Below are 20977 nucleotides of genomic sequence, written 5' to 3' on the forward strand. Positions count from 1 at the left end.
GATATGTTTTTTCACTTCATACTGATTGCTTTTTCTTTTATTTTATGATAATTGTAACTTGACCTTTATCATTTGATAGTATTCTTACAGTTCTGAATTATGCAATCACAACTCGTAGCATATGTAGATAAATAAATGAATAAATTAATGATTAAGATTTGATTTAAGAGAAAAATAACAAATGAAGCAACAAATAATGGTTGCAGGAGCTACAGGTTCCCAAGCTAAATTCAAAATAATGCAGCAAGTAGATTGGTAGGCTTCTTACTTTCTATCTATGCTTCTGGACATGAAAGAATGCCATGACTTTATTTTGGAGGGAAATGGAAAATTGAATTAAGGAGGAAAAATATTTAATCAAATCAAAATGTAAAATGACTGATCTTAATACATTATGGATCTCTCCATGTATACTTGCAATGTTCCTGATGAATTACAGGCTTAGGTAGAGCGTTGGTGCAATTTAACAGGAAATAAGTTGAAAATTCATGTTTTATGGATTTATAATATTTGGACTGCTAGCTGCTATAATTCCCACGAAAATACAGTGAAAATGTTGTTCTAATATTTGTAGATTCGCAAATCAAAAGAAACAGAGGCACAGAACATTATACTTTGTCTAAGTCATAAAGCTATTGAATTCCAGCTTTAAATATTGATCTCGCATTTGATTCAGTCCAAAGGGTTGATCTTTTAACATTCTTTCTAGTCACCAATGCTGTATTGATCAAATCATTGAGCTAAAGAGATATTAAAATGAGTATACAAGAAGAGAACTACCAGCTTCTATGTTCAACGGCCTATCAACTCAAGCTGAAATTCAGCCTTAAAGTTTCTTAAATGTGCCCAGAATTAAACCAAGATTAGACAGGAGCTTAGCATTGCTGTAGTCTGAGAGTCACCACCAGCAACTGACTGAGACAGATGCAGGTACTCACAGGCAACCATTCAACTGAGATCGGGGACCCATATGGAAGGGTTAGGGGAAGGATTGAAGGAACTGAAAAGGATGGCAACCCTGACCAACAACATCAGCTATTGTGGACACCTGGGGGCTCCCAAAGACTAAGCCACCAAAAAAACAGTGCACATAGTTTGGTCCAAGGCCCCTGACACATATGTAGCACAGGGCTGCCTTTTCTGGCCTCAGTGGGAGAATATATGCCTAATCCTGTAGACACTTATAGACTCAGGGAGAGAGATGCCCAAGGGATGGGGGGTGGTCACCCTTTCAGAGGTGAAGGGGAGCAAGGATAGGGGGAAAACTCTTTGAAGGGGAACTGGAAGGGAGGGCAACATTTGGGATGTAAATAAATAAAATAATTAATAATAATATAAATCATTTTGATATGCTAAAAATGTGACCAGTGTATGAAAACAAAAGCCCTTTGAAATTTAATGTTTTTGTGAAAGCATAAAGGCACTCAGTACCCTACATTATATATATTTCAGGACATCACAAACTATTTTGAGTAACATACCAGTGCCCCAAATTCTGGCAGTAAATAATTATTAATGTTATTTCCTAGATATAATCTTCTCCTTCTTAAGATGTAAGTTAGTGCTATAAAAGATTTTCTCCTATATTTCATGCTATATGGGGTACTATAGAAACACAATACAGTAGTCTCTGTCATGGACCATGCAACATTTACAATAAAATTTCCTTATTTTGATACAGAGGGAAATCACTTGCACCCTGTGTAGAAAAGGAAAACAAAGTTGAATATACATACTGGTAGTGGTCTATTTAAGTTTCTGAGTTTTTATATAGTCTGCATTATTGAAATCTTGATAAACAACAGAATAATAAATTAAAAATTTAAAAGTTTACATTAAAATGTAATCTTATTTAAGAATTTTATGTGAGACTGGCCTTTCTTAATCTGAGAGACCGGTGTGTCTTTGATATCCTTAGGTTTCCTATCTCAGGATTTAAAATGAGATCGAAGACTGTGCCAGATTTCTCATTTTTCAACTTTAGTTTATTTTAGTGCCTCCCAGGAGAAAAAAAAAGTACTGCATCTTGACAAGGGAGATCAGAGTCAGCAAAATTTATGGCCTAATTACTAGTTATGGGCATGATCTTCCTGAATGTTCATGGTTTAAATAGAACTGGAAAAATTGCATGTATAATCCAAAGGAGAACTAGGTCTTAGAGAATAACTATGATATTATTTACATGGTGGATACTGGATAAAATCATGCAAACAAATTGTACTTAATACAGTAATAATATTCAATTAACTTGGTTATGAGTTATCAGGGAAGAATATGCATTGAATTTTCATTTAAATGCTGACATAAAAGTGAACATTCAGTTATAAGGCAATAGTCATTTTGTGTTTTGTTATATGAAATTCTAATGATTTGACTTAAGATTGATAATCTCTCATATTTAACAACAAAACGGCAACATTTTGATCTCTAAAAAAGAGAAAATAAAGATCGGTAAATTTTGATGATTATGATCTAAAACAGAATGTATTAAAAAAAACAAATCATTATAGAGGTGACTATTCTAAAGTAGATGACAGGAAGGAAACACAAGATATAAATTATGAAAATACTGGGAAAAATAAATTTGTCATGGCCAAGAAAGACATATGAGGAAGCAGCATTAAATTGGTATTTCAAAGATGTGAGAGTGAAACAGAGATGGAATGACTTTATTTGGTGATTTAAACTGCCTGTACTATCTCCATGTAGAATTGTTTACAGATGACTGGTTCCTAGAGCCCTCAGGTCATGTCTATAGGTTGGAGAAGGTTTGTGCTTAAGGATGGCAGAAATGTAGCATTTGTTCAATACAAATGGCTGAGAAATACTTTAAAATGTTCAATAAAATAGTGGAGTTATCCTTAATTTGTTCTTCCCAAGCTCCTTTTTTTCATAAGGTAGATAAAAGACACAAGTCAGAAGATATATCTACTTGCATCAGATGATGAGCATGGTTTTTATAATAGGTATGGCCCCTATAGGCTCATATTTTAGAATATTATTCCCTAGTTGGTGTAACTGGTTGAAAAGTGTTAGAAATTCTGGCATTATTGGAGGAGCTGTGTCACTGGACTACTATCTTGAATATATCTCTGACAGATTTCTTGATATTACATTAATTATGTTCTATTTTGTTCCTAGAAAAACAAATTGTTCATTTGAATTTCTAAAACAATTTCTGACTAATGCTGTCATAAAAATGTGCAATACCCACAAATAAGCTCAAATTATTAAATAAGATTTAAAATTTTCTATAACTTTGCATTCAGCTTAATGGAAAATATTCAATTATATTTTCTACATTGTTATTAATATATTTACTTATCTTGTTACTGATACTCCAAGTCTTTCAAGAACCTCTCTACCTCTCATCCCATCTAAATCCAAACACGTCTGTCTCCCTTTTAGAAAACAAATAGGCATCTAAATGATAACATGAGCTAGAGAAAAGATTGAAGAAGCTGGCAGTGCTTGCATCCGCATAAGAACAACATTTGAGATGTAAATAAAAAGAATCCAATAAAATATGTAGTAAAAGAAAGATTCAAAACCACAAAAAAGAATATACTAAAACAAATAAAATAATATAAAACAAACCAAAAAAACAAAATAGGGCAAGATACATAAACAGAATACAAAAAAGATCTAAAGAAAAGGTAGAAAAAACTGCATATAAAGACCCATTTTTATACAAACAGGAATCACATTAAGAGAAACAACTGGAAGCTGTAATATATACTCAAAGGACCTATGTGGGGAAAAGCCATGGCAAAATATGTAACAAAGAACCTCCAAAGATGTCATTGAATTTGTTTCCTGTTGCTCATCTACTGCTGGACATGAGGCCTTTCCTTAAGAGTGGTTTGTGTATCTGATGGGACTCCTTTAAAGAGAACTAAATATTAATTTGTGAGTTATAATCAGTTGGGAATAATTTCTGGTTTAGGGTTGGAGGCTTGTTTATACTTTTCCTAGAACTGTGACCTAATCTGGTGCAGACCCAGGGAGGCTCTGTGTGTGCTCCACGGTGTCCATGAGTTCATATGTGAGTCAGATCTACTATATTCAGAAGTCTCCCTTTCATTTGTGTCTTCCCCCTATTGTTCTTACACTCTTTATGCTTCTGCAACAGAGATCCCTGATTGGAGGGACTTGATAAAGACATCTTCTTTAGGGTGTTTCGAGATCTCTCTAGGTACACTGGCTGTGAGTTTCTTTATTATCATCTACCACAAGAGGAAGGTTCTCTGATGACAACTAAGAAAGATAGTGATCAATGTTGCTAGATCTAATTTTGTTGCTACGCTCCCTTAGAAGAATAGTAGCATTTGGTTTTCTCCTAGGTTACTTTCCTGTCTAGTGTCAGGTTCTTGGTCACCAAGCAGTGTTAGGGATGTGTTTCATCCCACTATTACACATAGAGTAGCAGTGAACATGGCTGTGCAATCATGTCTATGGTATGATGAAGCATCTTCTGGGTATATGCCCAAGAGTTATAGCTCGACCTTTAAGTCTATCCATTCTTATCTTCCTGAGGAACTATCACACTGATTTCCATAGTGATTTTACAGGTTTGCCTTTCCAACAGCAATACATGAGATTTCTCCTTCCCCAAAATACTAATCAGTGTGAATTTCCACTTGTTTTATTGACCTTTGCAATTCTGGTAGGTGAAAGATTAAATCTCAAAGTAGTTTTGATTCATAATCCCCAGAAGACTAAGAATGTTGAACACTCACTCATTTAGGTGCTTATTCATTGTTTTATTGATATCCACGTTTTTGAGTTCTATATATATTTTAGATATTAGTCCTTTATCAGATGTGTAGTTAGTAAGATTTTTTTCCCATTCAGTAGCCTGCTACTTTGTCCAAATGACGATGGTGCCCTTTGACTTACAGAAACTTTCAGTTTCACAGCGTCCCATTTATTAATGTTCTTAGTGCCTGTGTTAATGGTGTTTCTGTTCAGCAGGACTTACCCTTGGTAATGAGTTCAAGGCTATTTCTCACTTTCTCCAATATCAGATTCAGTGTTTTTGGTTTGATGTTGAAACCTTTGATCAATTTACAGTTAAGTTTTGTGCAAGATGATAAGTATGGATCTAGTTGCATTCATCTACATGCAGCAATCAAGATTGGCCAGCATCTTTTGTTGATACTTGTAATTTTGTAACTTACACTTTTCATTGACCCTTGTCCTTTAATTGTGCAAATTCAGGATTGTATTTAATTGTAATCATTTTATCAAACTATGATTTGAAATATCATCTTCTCCATACTCAGACCCAGAAGAGTATATGGAAAATTACTAGTTTCCTAAAGAGATTGAGGTTAACCATTGTGAATGTTTCTCATCACACAAACCATCTAGGCAACATCACAGTTCATCCTCCAAGACAGGAAGAGATTTCTAAATCTTTAGACTCATCATAAAATAAAAGAGACCACTTATCTAAAAATATATGGTCTATATTTAGTTGAGAGGTTTGAATAACTGTGGGAAAAAGACATTTTTCATTTTAGAAACTTTCATTTTAGTTAACTCTTTTGAAACATTCTGTAGAACTAGAGGCGAGAGGAGAAAAATTAAAATTTAAAGAAATAGGCTTTAAGAGGAAAAGCAACACCAGTGGAAGGGGAAGCCCTGGGTCCTGCTAAGACTGAACCCCCAGTGAACTAGTCTATGGGGGGAGGGCGGCAATGGGGGGAGGGTTGGGAGGGGAACACCCATAAGGAAGGGGAGGGGGGAGGGGGATGTTTGCCCAGAAACCGGGAAAGGGAATAACACTCGAAATGTATATAAGAAATACTCAAGTTAATAAAAAAAAATCCAAAAAAAAAAAAAAGAGGAAAAGCAACTATAAATGCTAGAAGAATTGTCAGGCAAGAATAGCATTCTCCTTTTTGAAGGCAGGCTGATAGCTTCTCTGATTCGTGGTATTTAATAGGTTCTGGAATGGCAGCACCATGACTCTGCATCAAGATTTCAGCATAAATAATGATCTGTTTTCGTTTCATTGGCTTCAGATGAGAAATTCTGTTTTTTATGGTTTTAGGAAATTAGTCTGTATATTATTGCTCCTGGAGCATTGTAATTAATCACTAAAGGTTGCTGCTGTGGAGAGCTTGTGGGAAGTAGATGCCTGAGTGATTATAATTGTAGCTATCAAGGAACAAGTGTAGCTATACAGCACTGGATCTTTTAAAATGACTAAAACGAAGTCTGATACATTTCTATTTACTAGTAGAAATACATCGTTATTACTTAACTCTGTTGCTTTTGTGCAGGAAGATCTGTGCACCATGATTTCCTCTAGACAATCTAAGATCATAATCATGCAAATCTTTATCCTTCTTGTTTTGATTTCTGTACTGGTTTAGCTTCTGGGGAGCAGATATTGAGAGTTTTGCTTTTTAGAAAATACAGGTTTCAGTGGGAAAGTTGAAGCATGTAGAACTGATTAACTTGCAATTTTCAATTGGAAAATCCCATGATTACATTTTTTTCTTTATGCCTTCCAAACATCCCAGTGATATGTCAAGATGTTTCTAGAGATTCAAGGGAAGCTTGCTTGCTTTGAACTGATCATGATACCAAAAAAAAAAAAGAAGAACAAAAACAAAAACAAAAAACAAACAAACAAACAAAAAACAAAAACAAAAACAAAACCCAAACAAACAAAAAACCCACCACTATTTCTGGAAGGGTTGTTTTGTGGAATTATCCTCTTCTAGACACATTTCTTCTAAACTGATAGCATCTTAAAACCAATGTAGGCTAACATCTCTTGCTACTGGAGAGGTATAGTATTTATTTTTGTTTTTAATATAACATTTTAACATTTCTGAGTGTTTCAGAAATGATGTTTTTACCATTTCTCCCAATCCCATCTCCTTCTTCTCTGTTTCCTGCCCTCAATTTAATGACCATTTGTTTTTTTTTTAAGTCTTTTTGCATATACACACCATATTTGGTCCGTTAACTGTTTTGTCTATGTGCCTGTGCGTGTATGTGTGTTTAAAGCCAACCACTTGATTACATAACATATCAGAAGTCTGGTTCCTTGAGAAATTGATTTTACGTCTTTGAGCAACAGTTGATTGATTATAGCTCTCTATAAAGGAGCGGTGGGACCTTGTGAAAATTTTCCCATTAGCATGTGAACTAATGTTATTACAAAGTTCTTTTTGTTAAACATACTGTTCATATTTTATAGATATAACTTCCCTGTCATATTTAGAAGACATTATCTACCTGTAGGTTAGTTTAGCTTTCCAGTTTAATGCCCCTCATTCCTTCAAGTTCCCTAAACCTTAGGTATAGGGATTGTGTTAAAGTTATGTCAATTGATTATATATCAAATTGTTCTAAGTTATTCTCTTCATTTTGACAAGTGATAGATCTCTGTTATAACTTTGATTTGTTGTAGAAAGAAGCTTTTTTGATGAGGGTTAAGGACTACATTTATCTTCTTTGTTCTTGGACTTTAGGACTGTTCTATAGGAGGGAATTCATGACATGTAATATAAACTTAGTCAACTATTTAGGGTATTGAAATCATGGAATGCAGAGCATAACATACTATTGCCACATCCCTATACCAGTATACAATTTGGCATATTTTTAATATCTCAATAAGGAATTGGAAGATTCTTTTTTGGGTAGGCACTGTAAAGGTTCATTTCTATGAATGTTAATTCTAAGTGTCACTTTTTAAAAATCAGGACACTTATTTTAAATTAACATCAGCTTTTTCTCAATTCCTAGCCTTCTACAATTTCATTACAATTGTTTACTTTTCTTTGTCACCAACTGCGCATTATTGAAAAATACAAAACTCTATTTATAAGGGAAGAGAAAATTATTGTTGCATCTACTTTGGCTTCTTATATTTTATGTTTTATTTTTCCCTGAAATTTAACACTTATATATGTAACTCTAAAAGTATTTTTTCTGCAATTTTGAATAACTGCCTCTTATTTTGTATTAGTTATGATTAAACACTTAATGATTATAACATTAGGTATATATTTACATTTTAATTTTAATTTTTAACATCTGTTGTCCTTGCCAAGTTCTCTTGGTTTTACATAGTAATTAAACACTATCCTGGATCTAATGTTCTTAGTACATATTATTAATTCTGTAAAAAAGTAATATGTTTAGTGCTGCTATCAGATTCTGAACTCATTCTCACAAGTTGCATATTTATGTTGTCTTATTTAAATGTGACTCTGTTAATGTTCGAGACACTGGCAGAAATATATATCCTGCTATGGATAGCTAAGAGAATCTTTTTTTTAAATCATAGCCCCAAATAGACATTGATCCATTGCGATCACCTTTGAATGCACATTTCTCTTTTTCTGAACTTTCTACAGGTATGTGACCTGCCTGGATTTTCAGTTTATTGATGAGTCAATTGTTTATACTGGTCTGAAAACCTTGATAAAGTCAACATAAATTGCATCTAATGTTGCTCTTCTATTTCTCAAACTGTCATTCTGCCTCAGAAGGGAGATTAGATTGACCAGACAGGACTTGATCTTTAGTAAGCCAGGGTGAGTTTTACCCAGCATAATATTCTCCTCAAGGCATTTGGAAATTGAGTTTGTAGTATTTTCTAGGATGTCTGTGCTATCTTTCAGAATAGATTTATAAACTATGAAAAATAATAAGTGAGAAAATGTAATAGTTCTTTTTACTATGGTGCACATTTACTGTAAATAGAACTGAGTTTCCTAAAAAAATTTTAATACAAATATACAATTTCCATTAAAGTTGTTCTCCAAATTCTTCTGTGCTTTTCCTCTTTCCCTGTCCCACATTGATTCTGTTCATTCCCCATAGACAGTTTCACTATTATTTTCATGATGAGAGAGAGAGAGAGAGAGAGAGAGAGAGAGAGAGAGAGAGAGAGAGAGAGAAAATTTAATGCACGTATATGAAACCTAGGTAGGGATTACAAATCAGAAAAAACATGCTATTTGTCTTTCTGGAATGGAGTTTATTTACTAAATATGAAAATCTTGTTTAAGCAATAGTTCCCAAAACTTGTGCAAGAAGGACAGAATTTTAATTCTGTATCTAAAAATCATAAGGACATTAATGATATTGAGTTGTTTTTTTTTAAATGTTGGTTGTAGATTGTCTTCATAGTAAGAATTTTAGTAAGTACAATGTTGTTTTATCGTTTCCAAAACATTCTTGAATTGTCACTAGTCAAAAAGTTATTACTGTTTTTATTACAATTTTTTGTAATTTGTTTTAAATTTCAAATTTAAAAGACTATTACACGGTACAGCTTCCTAAGCTTTTCTCATTGGTATCCCCCTTTGTCAGTATATAAAGTTAATTATATTTATTTTTGTAATATTTCTATTTAAGTTTTGTTTTGAGAAATCCACACATTTCAGAACATTTTATTAATTATATATGTTTTCTTTAAATTCTTAAACATGTAATATATACTCTATTACAGACACACACACACAGAGTGTGTATTTTGGTCATATTCATATGCAGTTCTTCTAACTTCAGCCCCCACTCCCTGTCAATGTATTTTCCACTTTCCCCCTTATTTGTTTTTACTTTTATAACCCATTAAGGTTGACTAGTTTTGCCCATGTGTGAAGGTCAATATCGCAGATGTGTGTAATACATACAGATTAGTCTTATATCCCTGTACTTCTATCACCTTACCAAACCTACTAACCTTTCCTCTTTTTTACAAAACTCTTTTCCATGCTCTTTATGTTCCTTTTGGTTTTCTATGGTTTGTGAACTACTTATGGAATCAGGATGATCTGTGAGACCATGCTTTTAGAACTATCCATTAGAGCCTGGTGAGGTCACTAATTATTACATATAAAACTAAATAATCATGATGTGGTTTAATGAAGTGCAAGTGGAGAACTCAAATAGAAATTTTAAAATGATCCTTATGCAATACGATTAAAAGTCATATTTTATATTAATAATTAATATAATTATATATTAAAATATATAATTGTGTATTATATATACTAAAATCATATTAGCTGATATACGTTAGGCAATCTTTAGCACTGTTTGATGTGGTAGCATACACAGTAGATTTCTGCCCATGTTCTGAAATCAAAAGGTTTCAGTAAAGTAAGGTGATCCAGCATAAGTTAGTGCTGCCACAAACAAATTATCCAAACTACATATTTTATTTGAATTACTATATTGGTAGTTGTATATTGAGAAACCTCTTATTGTTAGCAAAAATTTTCTAAACACTACATTGAATTACTTGACACTATATTAAGTTATAATTCAAAGTTTACGTATTTAGGCTCTATATCATAATTGGTTTGGGATATTTGTTTCCTAATACACATATCAATAAATAAAACTAATTCTTATGATATATGGATACTTCTTCATTGTTTCTACTGCCTTTAGACGAGGCTGTTGGGTAGATGTGTGACCATCATCCTCCCACATTCAGTGGCTTATTTTTTATAGTAGACATATAAGATATGAGAATAGTTACATTTTAAATCATCTAACTCTCAACCAGAGCGTGACGAATACAGAGGCAAATGCTAGCAGCAAACCATTAAACTGAGAATGGGGTCCCTGTTGGAGGAGTTAGAAAAAGGATTGAAGAAGCTGACAGGGCTTGCAACCCCATAAGAACAATACCAACAACCAGAGCTCCCAGGGACTAATCCACCATCCAAAGAGTACACATGGACAGACCCACGGCTCCAGCTTTATATGTAGCAGAGGATGGTCTTGTTGGGCACCAACTGGATGAGAAGCCCTTGGTTCTGCCAAGGCTGGACCCGTCCCCTCCGCCCAGTGTAGGGGAATGTCAGGGTGGGAAGCAGGAAGGGAAGGTGGTAGGGGAGGGGAAACACCCTTATAGAAGAAGTGAAGGGGGATGGGATAGGGGACTTGTGGCTCGGAAACTGGGAAAGGAAATAAAATTCGAAATGAAAATGAAATATATTCAATTAAAAAAAACCCTTCTAACTCTGTTAGCATGTATCCTAGTTGAGTATCATCAGTGCTACATTTAAGAATGTGGTCTATACTGAAATGCAAGGGTGGGTGGGGTGATACCCATGGGGACTCCCATCTGCTCAGAGGAGAAGAGGAGAGGGATGGAAGAAAGGATTGTGGGAGGGGGCGGCTAGGTGGGGAGCAGAGAGTGGTAAAGTGAATAAGTAAAACGTCAAATAAATAAAAATAAAAAGGAACGTGGTCTATATATGCAATGAACCTAGTACTCACTCTGAAGTTTAATAAACACTTGCACCCAAATAGATAGATGTAAAAGGCTCAGGCATTTAAAAGAATTTTGAGTTTTACTAAGGTATTCCTGGGATACCCACTAACTTTCTCTTTGTTCTGAAAAATACCATGCAGTGTCTCTGAAGGTGGTACACTATTTTAACATATATGAATTGCTTTTGGTGGATTCTATATTCTTAGATTGATTTCAAGTTGCAGATTCATCATGCATTTCCAAGATATTACATATTATGTGAACTTGGCTGTTTAAAATGTGCATTTTTTACCTTATAAGTGCAAACTGATCTTGCCAAGTACGCCTCCAGTGTCCTTAATAATATTAAGACACACAAAGGTTATGTATGACATTAAGGAAAACTTAAGAGCTGAAATATGATAACTGAATTGATATAGGAAGAGGAGACACGACCTCTGACTTATAAAGCTTGAAGTATACCCATAAAGATTGACAAAATAACTCAGAAAAGTGATATTCATGGAAGTATTTTGATCAAAATCAATAGTTTAAGTGGAACTCTCATAAAGTTACTTTAGATTTCTAACCCCTAACTGGTAAAAATAAGGGGGGTGGTAGTTACAATAGTTTAGAGGGAAAACAGAAGAGTAGAAAGATACTATCAGCTCAATCAAAGTTAAGTATATTTGGTCCTAAAGGTTAGCGCTAAAACGTATATTAACTTTTCTTCTGAAGAAATAGTATGAATATCACACTAGAATTTGTGAATTATAGATTTTTCACTGACTGAACTATTAATTCAGGAAGGCTTTCAAGGAGTAACTATATCATGTTAGGATAGTTATTTCCTGGTCTACCAAGAAGAATGCAGCCTGAATCTTAATCCTTACTAATTAAAAAAGAAATGCTTTAAATGAATTTTCATTCAATATTTACACACATATTTATATCATTTATATATCTATAGTATATGTATCGGTATGTACAATATGCCATATAGCTACAGAAGAATAGTTATTACAGTTCTATTTACCATAACTCAATCTGAGCTTTACTTTATTACACTCCTGTTGAATTGTGATTGAACTGTATTACTAAGGAATTATGCATTAAGATATAAACTGAAGAGGGTAAATAGTCTCAGTATAGTACTTTAGAAAGATCTCCAGTGTTCTGGGGATATCACTGAATAATCATTGTTAGAGCTTCTTCTAGGCCACTGGCTCTCTGTGTGAAAAATTAAGTATAGAAATACAATATAGACACTTGTTTTAGGAAACATGTGTTTCACTAGTATAATAGACTCTTGCCTTTTAAAATGCTTAAGGAATTTGAGAAGATACAGCTTATCACACATTGTGTGTGTGTGTGTGTGTGTGTGTGTGTGTGTGTGTGTGTGTGTGTGTGTGTGTGTTACCAGAATTGAATATAGTAATCCAGACCTATAAGGCATTTCCTCGCAGCTGCCTTATCTGTAAGAGGATTTCATGGACATTAGGAAATTTCACTGTATATGTCAGCCTCAAATTTCTTTAAATGAGTTTTGTGCAAAGTATAAAGTTAATTTCAACAATTATAAATTTATAAATTTCAGACTTATGGTATTATAAATTTCAGACTTTTCGAAGCTTGCATTTTAACATGAATGTATGAGGAATAATGCTGGTGAGAAGAGGGTTCCCTGAAAAAAAGCCTAAGACACAAGAGAACAGGGCACTGCAAATCTGAAGCAAACCCAATTTTTGCTTAAGGTTATTTCATTCTTCTCTGAAGTTGAAACATTTCCTGAAAAAAAGATTTTTATTAAATTTTATAAAAGATAATGAACTTATTATATTTCTAAGGAAAATGTGAGATTGTCACCACACCGGCTACATGCCCATTGAGCCAAGTTCCCGCTTTTCTAATGCATTTTCACAATAGGTCTCCTTGTCTGTTTGAATTAAAGTGTTGAGCTTTTCTAGCTAGGTCACAAACAGTTGCAAGTGCCTTCTCTCCAAGATCATCAAAATATCCTAATATTTATCTTACATTGCTTCCAGAAATTAATAAAGAAACCCCCAGAAATACTTTAAGATTGAGCTGCATCTAAATCATTTTACTGATTCAAAATGTGTTTTTCTCTAGATCCTCAAATTTTGCCTTAAACAGCATCCATTCAAAATATATACCTCATTATAAAAATATACTATGCCTGCCCTTCATTCTAGCTCCTTGACTCCTCCCCCTTCCAGGACATTATCAGTGGATATCAGTAAACTACCATAACTTGCGCCCATAGAAAATGAGAAAAAAGATAAAAGCACTCATTTCCGTGTACAGATTCTAAAGTAAATATGCATACTTTAATGAAAGGATTTTTCTCAAGAGGAATATAAAATACTTTGAAGTATTATAGTCGTATTTCTTAATGAAATTCAAATGCTTCAAGTATATACATTTTCTTTTATTTTCATCTTTATTAAATTGGGTATTTCTTATTTACATTTCAAATGTTATTCCCTTTCCCGGTTTCCTGGCCAACATCCCCCTAACTCCTCCCCCTCCCCTTCTGTATGGGTTTTCCCCTCCCCATCCTCCCCCCATTACCACCCTCCCCCCAACAATCCCTTTCATTGGGGGTTCAGTCCTGGCAGGACCAAGGGCTTTCACCTCCACTGGTGCTCTTACTAGGCTATTCATTGCTACCTATGAGGTTGGAGCCCAGGGTCAGTCCTTGTATAGTCTTTGGGTAGTGGCTTAGTCCCTGGAAGCTCTGGTTGGTTGGCATTGTTGTTCATAAGGGGTCTCGAGCCCCTTCAAGCTCTTTCAGTCCTTTCTCTGATTCCTTCAACGGTGGTCCCGTTCTCAGTTCAGTGGTTTAATGATGGCATTCGCCTCTGTATTTGCTGTATTCTGGCTGTGTCACTCAGGAGAGATCTACATCCGGTTCCTGTCGGCCTGCACTTCTTTGCTTCATCTGTCTTATCTAATTGGGTGGCTGTATATGTATGTGCCACATGTGGGGCAGGCTCTGAATGGGTGTTCCTTCTGTCTCTGTTTTAAACTTTGCATCCCTATTCCCTCCCAAGTGTATTCTTGTTCCCCTTTTAAAGAAGGAGTGAAGCATTAGCTTTTTGGTCATCCTTCTTGAGTTTCCTGTGTTCTGTGCATCTAGGGTAATTCGAGCATTTGGGCTAATATCCACTTATCAATGAGTACATACCATGTGTGTTTTTCTGTGATTGGGTTAGCTCACTCAGAATGATATTTTCCAGTTCCATCCTTTTGCCTCAAGTATAGACATTTTCTAAAGCATAAGTAGGAATATTATATTAATGGAAACTAAAGACCCAAGGAAACTAAAGAGCCATAGGAAAAGTGTTGTTTTGTTTTGTTGATTGTTTTGGTTTTTGTACAGATGTACTGTTTTGGAATCATTTTTTTCTGACTTTACTGCCATAGACTTTTCTCATAAATATAAACATCTTTGGGAATCTGTTGTAAAAATCACACATACCTCACTCAGAGGAATATTTTAGGAACCATAAGGAGGGTGAAAATTCATTTGTTTAATGGAGTACCTTCAAGGCAAATGACCATCTTGAACAACACTGGGGCAGAATTGATAGTTTTGGACTGTCCTGTTAAAAGAAAAACACATGTATTATTTAGAAAACTGGGGGATGGATGAGTTCTATGATTGCCAAGTTGTCAGAAACAGGAGGATTCCGGTCAAGTTGAAAAGAAATTTGTATGCACCTATTGATATCATGACATTGCGGGTTCTACACTCACCATGAATATTTAGGTCTTACATGGACAGCATTTTAAATTTCAAATGTATACAATTGCAAAGCAATCGATCCTTATTGTACAAAGGAAATACACTCCATCTAACCTGTTATTTTAGTGTTTGAGTAAAGAGGGTAAGATGAGAAAAAATCGTTTTTCATTTTTTTATAGTACTATGAATGTTTCTGAAAAGATTTTGGAGTTATTAGAGTATGTATTTCTTTTTTTTTTATTAACTTGAGTATTTCTTATATACATTTCAAGTGTTATTCCCTTTCCCGGTTTCCGGGCAAACATCCCCCTCCTCCCTCCCCTTCCTTATGGGTGTTCCCCTCCCAACCATCCCCCCATTGCCGCCCTCCCCCCATAGTCTAGTTCACTGGGGGTTCAGTCTTAGCAGGAACCAGGGCTTCCCCTTCCACTGGTGCTCTTACTAGGATATTCATTGCTACCTATGAGGTCAGAGTCCAGGGTCAGTCCATGTATAGTTTTTAGGTAGTGGCTTAGTCCCTGGAAGCTCTGGTTGCTTGGCATTGTTGTACTTTTGGGGTCTCGAGCCCCTTCAAGCTCTTCCAGTTCTTTCTCTGATTCCTTCAACGGGGGACCTATTCTCAGTTCAGTGGTTTGCTGCTGGCATTCGCCTCTGTATTTGCTGTATTCTGGCTGTGTCTCTCAGGAGCGATCTACATCCGGCTCCTGTCGGTCTGCACTTCTTTGCTTCATCCATCTTGTCTAATTGGGTGGCTGTATATGTATGGGCCACATGTGGGGCAGGCTCTGAATGGGTGTTCCTTCAGTCTCTGTTTTAATCTTTGCCTCTCCCTTCCCTGCCAAGGGTATTCTTTTTCCTCATTTAAAGAAGGAGTGAAGCATTCACATTTTGATCATCTGTCTTGAGTTTCGTTTGTTCTAGGGATCTAGGGTAATTCAAGCATTTGGGCTAATAGCCACTTATCAATGAGTGCATACCATGTATGTCTTTCTGTGATTGGGTTAGCTCACTCAGGATGATATTTTCCAGTTCCAACCATTTGCCTACGAATTTCATAAACTCGTTGTTTTTGATAGCTGAGTAATATTCCATTGTGTAGATGTACCACATTTTCTGTATCCATTCCTCTGTTGAAGGGCATCTGGGTTCTTTCCAGCTTCTGGCTATTATAAATAAGGCTGCGATGAACATAGTGGAGCACGTGTCTCTTTTATATGTTGAGGCATCTTTTGGGTATATGCCCAAGAGAGGTATAGCTGGATCCTCAGGCAGTTCAATGTCCAATTTACTGAGGAACCTCCAGACTGATTTCCAGAATGGTTTTACCAGTCTGCAATCCCACCAACAATGGAGGAGTGTTCCTCTTTCTCCACATCCTCGCCAGCATCTGCTGTCACCTGAGTTTTTGATCTTAGCCATTCTCACTGGTGTGAGGTGAAATCTCAGGGTTGTTTTGATTTGCATTTCCCTTATGACTAAAGATGTTGAACATTTCTTTAGGTGTTTCTCAGCCATTCGGCATTCCTCAGCTGTGAATTCTTTGTTTAGCTCTGAACCCCATTTTTTAATAGGGTTATTTGTTTCCCTGCGGTCTAACTTCTTGAGTTCTTTGTATATTTTGGATATAAGGCCTCTATCTGTTGTAGGATTGGTAAAGATCTTTTCCCAATCTGTTGGTTGCCGTTTTGTCCTAACCACAGTGTCCTTTGCCTTACAGAAGCTTTGCAGTTTTATGAGATCCCATTTGTCGATTCTTGATCTTAGAGCATAAGCCATTGGTGTTTTGTTCAGGAAATTTTTTCCAGTGCCCATGTGTTCCAGATGCTTCCCTAGTTTTTCTTCTATTAGTTTGAGTGTGTCTGGTTTGATGTGGAGGTCCTTGATCCACTTGGACTTAAGCTTTGTACAGGGTGATAAGGATGGATCGATCTGCATTCTTCTACATGTTGCCCTCCAGTTGAACCAGCACCATTTGCTGAAAATGCTATCTTTTTTCCACTGGATGGTTTTGGCTCCTTTGTCAAAAAGCAAGTGACCATAGGTGTGTGGGTTCATTTCTGGGTCTTCAATTCTATTCCATTGGTCTATCTGTCTGTCTCTGTACCAATACCATGCAGTTTTTATCACTATTGCTCTGTAATACTGCTTGAGTTCAGGGATAGTGATTCCCCCTGAAGTCCTTTTATTGTTGAGGATAGCTTTAGCTATCCTGGGTTTTTTGTTATTCCAGATGAATTTGCAAATTGTTCTGTCTAACTCTTTGAAGAATTGGATTGGTATTTTGATGGGGATTGCATTGAATCTGTAGATTGCTTTTGGTAAAATGGACATTTTTACTATATTAATCCTGCCAATCCATGAGCATGGGAGATCTTTCCATCTTCTGAGGTCTTCTTCAATTTCTTTCCTCAGTGTCTTGCAGTTCTTATTGTACAGATCTTTTACTTGCTTGGTTAAAGTCACACCGAGGTACTTTATATTATTTGGGTCTATTATGAAGGGTGTCGTTTCCCTAATTTCTCTCTCGGCTTGTTTCTCTTTTGTATAGAGGAAGGCAACTGATTTATTTGAGTTAATTTTATACCCAGCCACTTTGCTGAAGTTGTTTATCAGCTTTAGTAGTTCTCTGGTGGAACTTTTGGGATCACTTAAATATACTATCATGTCATCTGCAAATAGTGATATTTTGACCTCTTCTTTTCTGATCTGTATCCCCTTGATCTCCTTTTGTTGTCTGATTGCTCTGGCTAGAACTTCAAGAACTATATTGAATAAGTAGGGAGAGAGTGGGCAGCCTTGTCTAGTCCCTGATTTTAGTGGGATTGCTTCAAGTTTCTCTCCATTTAGTTTAATGTTAGCAACTGGTTTGCTGTATATGGCTTTTACTATGTTTAGGTATGGGACTTGAATTCCTATTCTTTCCAGGTCTTTTATCAGGAAGGGGTGTTGAATTTTGTCAAATGCTTTCTCAGCATCTAATGAAATAATCATGTGGTTCTGTTCTTTCAGTTTGTTTATATAATGGATCACGTTGATGGTTTTCCGTATATTAAACCATCCCTGCATGCCTGGGATGAAGCCTACTTGATCATGGTGGATGATTGTTTTGATGTGCTCTTGAATTCGGTTTGCCAGAATTTTATTGAGTATTTTTGCGTCGATATTCATAAGGGAAATTGGTCTGAAGTTCTCTTTCTTTGTTGTGTCTTTGTGTGGTTTACGTATAAGAGTAATTGTGGCTTCGTAGAAGGAATTCGGTAGGGCTCCATCTGTTTCAATTTTTTGGAATAGTTTGGATAATATTGGTATGAGGTCTTCTATGAAGGTTTGATAGAATTCTGCACTAAACCCGTCTGGACCTGGGCTCTTTTTGGTTGGGAGACCTTTAATGACTGGTTCTATTTCCTTAGGAGTTATGGGGTTGTTTAACTGGTTTATCTGTTCCTGATTTAACTTCGATACCTGGTATCTGTCTAGGAAATTGTCCATTTCCTGAAGATTTCAAGTTTTGTTGAATATAGGTTTTTATAGTAAGATCTGATGATTTTTTGAATTTCCTCTGAATCTGTAGTTATGTCTCCCTTTTCATTTCTGATTTTGTTAATTTGGACGCACTCTCTGTGTCCTCTCGTTAGTCTGGCTAAGGGTTTATCTATCTTGTTGATTTTCTCAAAGAACCAACTTTTGTTTCTGTTGATTCTTTCTATGGTCCTTTTTGTTTCTACTTGGTTGATTTCAGCTCTGAGTTTGATTATTTCCTGCCTTCTACTCCTCCTGGGTGTATTTGCTTCTTTTTGTTCTAGAGCTTTTAGGTGTGCTGTCAAGCTGCTGACATATGCTCTTTCCTGTTTCTTTCTGCAGGCACTCAGCGCTATGAGTTTTCCTCTTAGCACAGCTTTCATTGTGTCCCATAAGTTTGGGTATGTTGTTTCTTCATTTTCATTAAATTCTAAAAAGTTTTTAATTTCTTTCTTTATTTCTTCCTTGACCAGGTTATCATTGAGTAGAGCATTGTTCAATTTCCACGTATATGTGGGCATTCTTCCCTTATTGTTATTGAAGACCAGTTTTAGGCCCTGGTGGTCCGATAGCACGCATGGGATTATTTCTATCTTTCTGTACCTGTTGAGGCCCGTTTTTTGACCAATTATATGGTCAATTTTGGAGAAAGTACCACGAGGAGCTGAGAAGAAGGTATATCCTTTTGCTTTAGGATAGAATGTTCTATAAATATCCGTTAAGTCCATTTGGCTCATGACTTCTCTTAGTCTGTCGACATCACTGTTTAATTTCTGTTTCCATGATCTGTCCATTGATGAGAGTGGGGTGTTGAAATCTCCCACTATTATTGTGTGAGGTGCAATGTGTGTTTTGAGCTTTAGTAAGGTTTCTTTTACATATGTAGGTGCCCTTGTATTTGGGGCATAGATATTTAGGATTGAGAGTTCATCTTGGTGGATTTTTCCTTTGATGAATATGAAGTGTCCTTCCTTATCTTTTTTGATGACTTTTAGTTGGAAATTGATTTTATTTGATATTAGAATGGCTACTCCAGCTTGCTTCTTCTGACCATTTGCTTGGAAAGTTGTTTTCCAGCCTTTCACTCTGAGGTAGTGTCTGTCTTTGTGTCTGAGGTGTGTTTCCTGTAGGCAGCAGAATGCAGGGTCCTCGTTGCGTATCCAGTTTGTTAATCTATGTCTTTTTATTGGGGAGTTGAGGCCATTGATATTGAGAGATATTAAGGAATAGTGATTATTGCTTCCCGTTATATTCATATTTGGATGTGAGGTTATGTTTTTGTGCTTTCATTCTCTTTGTTTTGTTGCCAAGACGATTAGTTTCTTGCTTCTTCTAGGGTATAGCTTGCCTCCTTATGTTGGGCTTTACCATTTATTATCCTTTGTAGTGCTGGATTTGTAGAAAGATATTGTGTAAATTTGGTTTTGTCATGGAATATCTTGGTTTCTCCATCAATGTTAATTGAGAGTTTTGCTGGATACAGTAACCTGGGCTGGCATTTGTGTTCTCTTAGGGTCTGTATGACATCAGTCCAGGATCTTCTGTCCTTCATAGTTTCTGGCGAGAAGTCTGGTGTGATTCTAATAGGTCTCCCTTTATATGTTACTTGACCTTTTTCCCTTACTGCTTTTAATATTTTTTCTTTATTTTGTGTGTTTGGTGTTTTGACAATTATGTGACGGGAGGTGTTTCTTTTCTGGTCCAATCTATTTGGAGTTCTGTAGGCTTCTTTTATGTCTATGGGTATCTCTTTTTTTAGGTTAGGGAAGTTATCTTCTATGATTTTGTTGAAGATATTTTCTGGTCCTTTGAGCTGGGTGTCTTCACTCTCTTCTATACCTATTATCCTTAGGTTTGATCTTCTCATTGAGTCCTGGATTTCCTGCATGTTTTGGACCAGTAGCTTTTTCCGCTTTACATTATCTTTGACAGTTGAGTCAATGATTTCTATGGAATCTTCTGCTCCTGAGATTCTCTCTTCCATCTCTTGTATTCTGTTGGTGAAGCTTGTATCTACAGCTCCTTGTCCCTTCTTTTGGTTTTCTATATCCAGGGTTGTTTCCATGTGTTCTTTCTTGATTGCTTCTATTTCCATTTTTAATTCCTCAACTGTTTGTGTTTTCCTGGAATTCTTTCAGGGATTTTTGTGTCTCCTCTCTATGGGCTTCTACTTGTTTATTTATGTTTTCCTGGAATTCTTTCAGGGATTTTTGTGTCTCCTCTCTATGGGCTTCTACTTGTTTATTTATGTTTTCCTGGAATTCTTTCAGGGATTTTTGCGATTCTTTCAGGCATTTTTGCGATTCCTCTCTGTAGGCTTCTACTTGTTCTCTAAGGGAGTTCTTCACGCCTTTCTTGAAGTCCTCCAGCATCATGATCAAAAATGATTTTGAAACTAGATCTTGCTTTTCTGGTGTGTTTGGATATTCCATGTTCGTTTTGATGGG

General features: G+C 35.7%; 1 protein-coding gene across 50 annotated transcripts in view; it reads left to right on the top strand.

Annotated features, from left to right (window-relative positions):
• Dach2 (dachshund family transcription factor 2) overlaps positions 1-20977 on the top strand; it is a 563517-nt gene that overhangs the window by 367340 nt on the left and 175200 nt on the right.

This window comes from Rattus norvegicus, chromosome X (assembly GCF_021556685.1).
Source record: "Rattus norvegicus strain SHRSP/BbbUtx chromosome X, alternate assembly SHRSP_T2T, whole genome shotgun sequence".
In the NCBI taxonomy this organism is placed as follows: domain Eukaryota; kingdom Metazoa; phylum Chordata; class Mammalia; order Rodentia; family Muridae; genus Rattus; species Rattus norvegicus.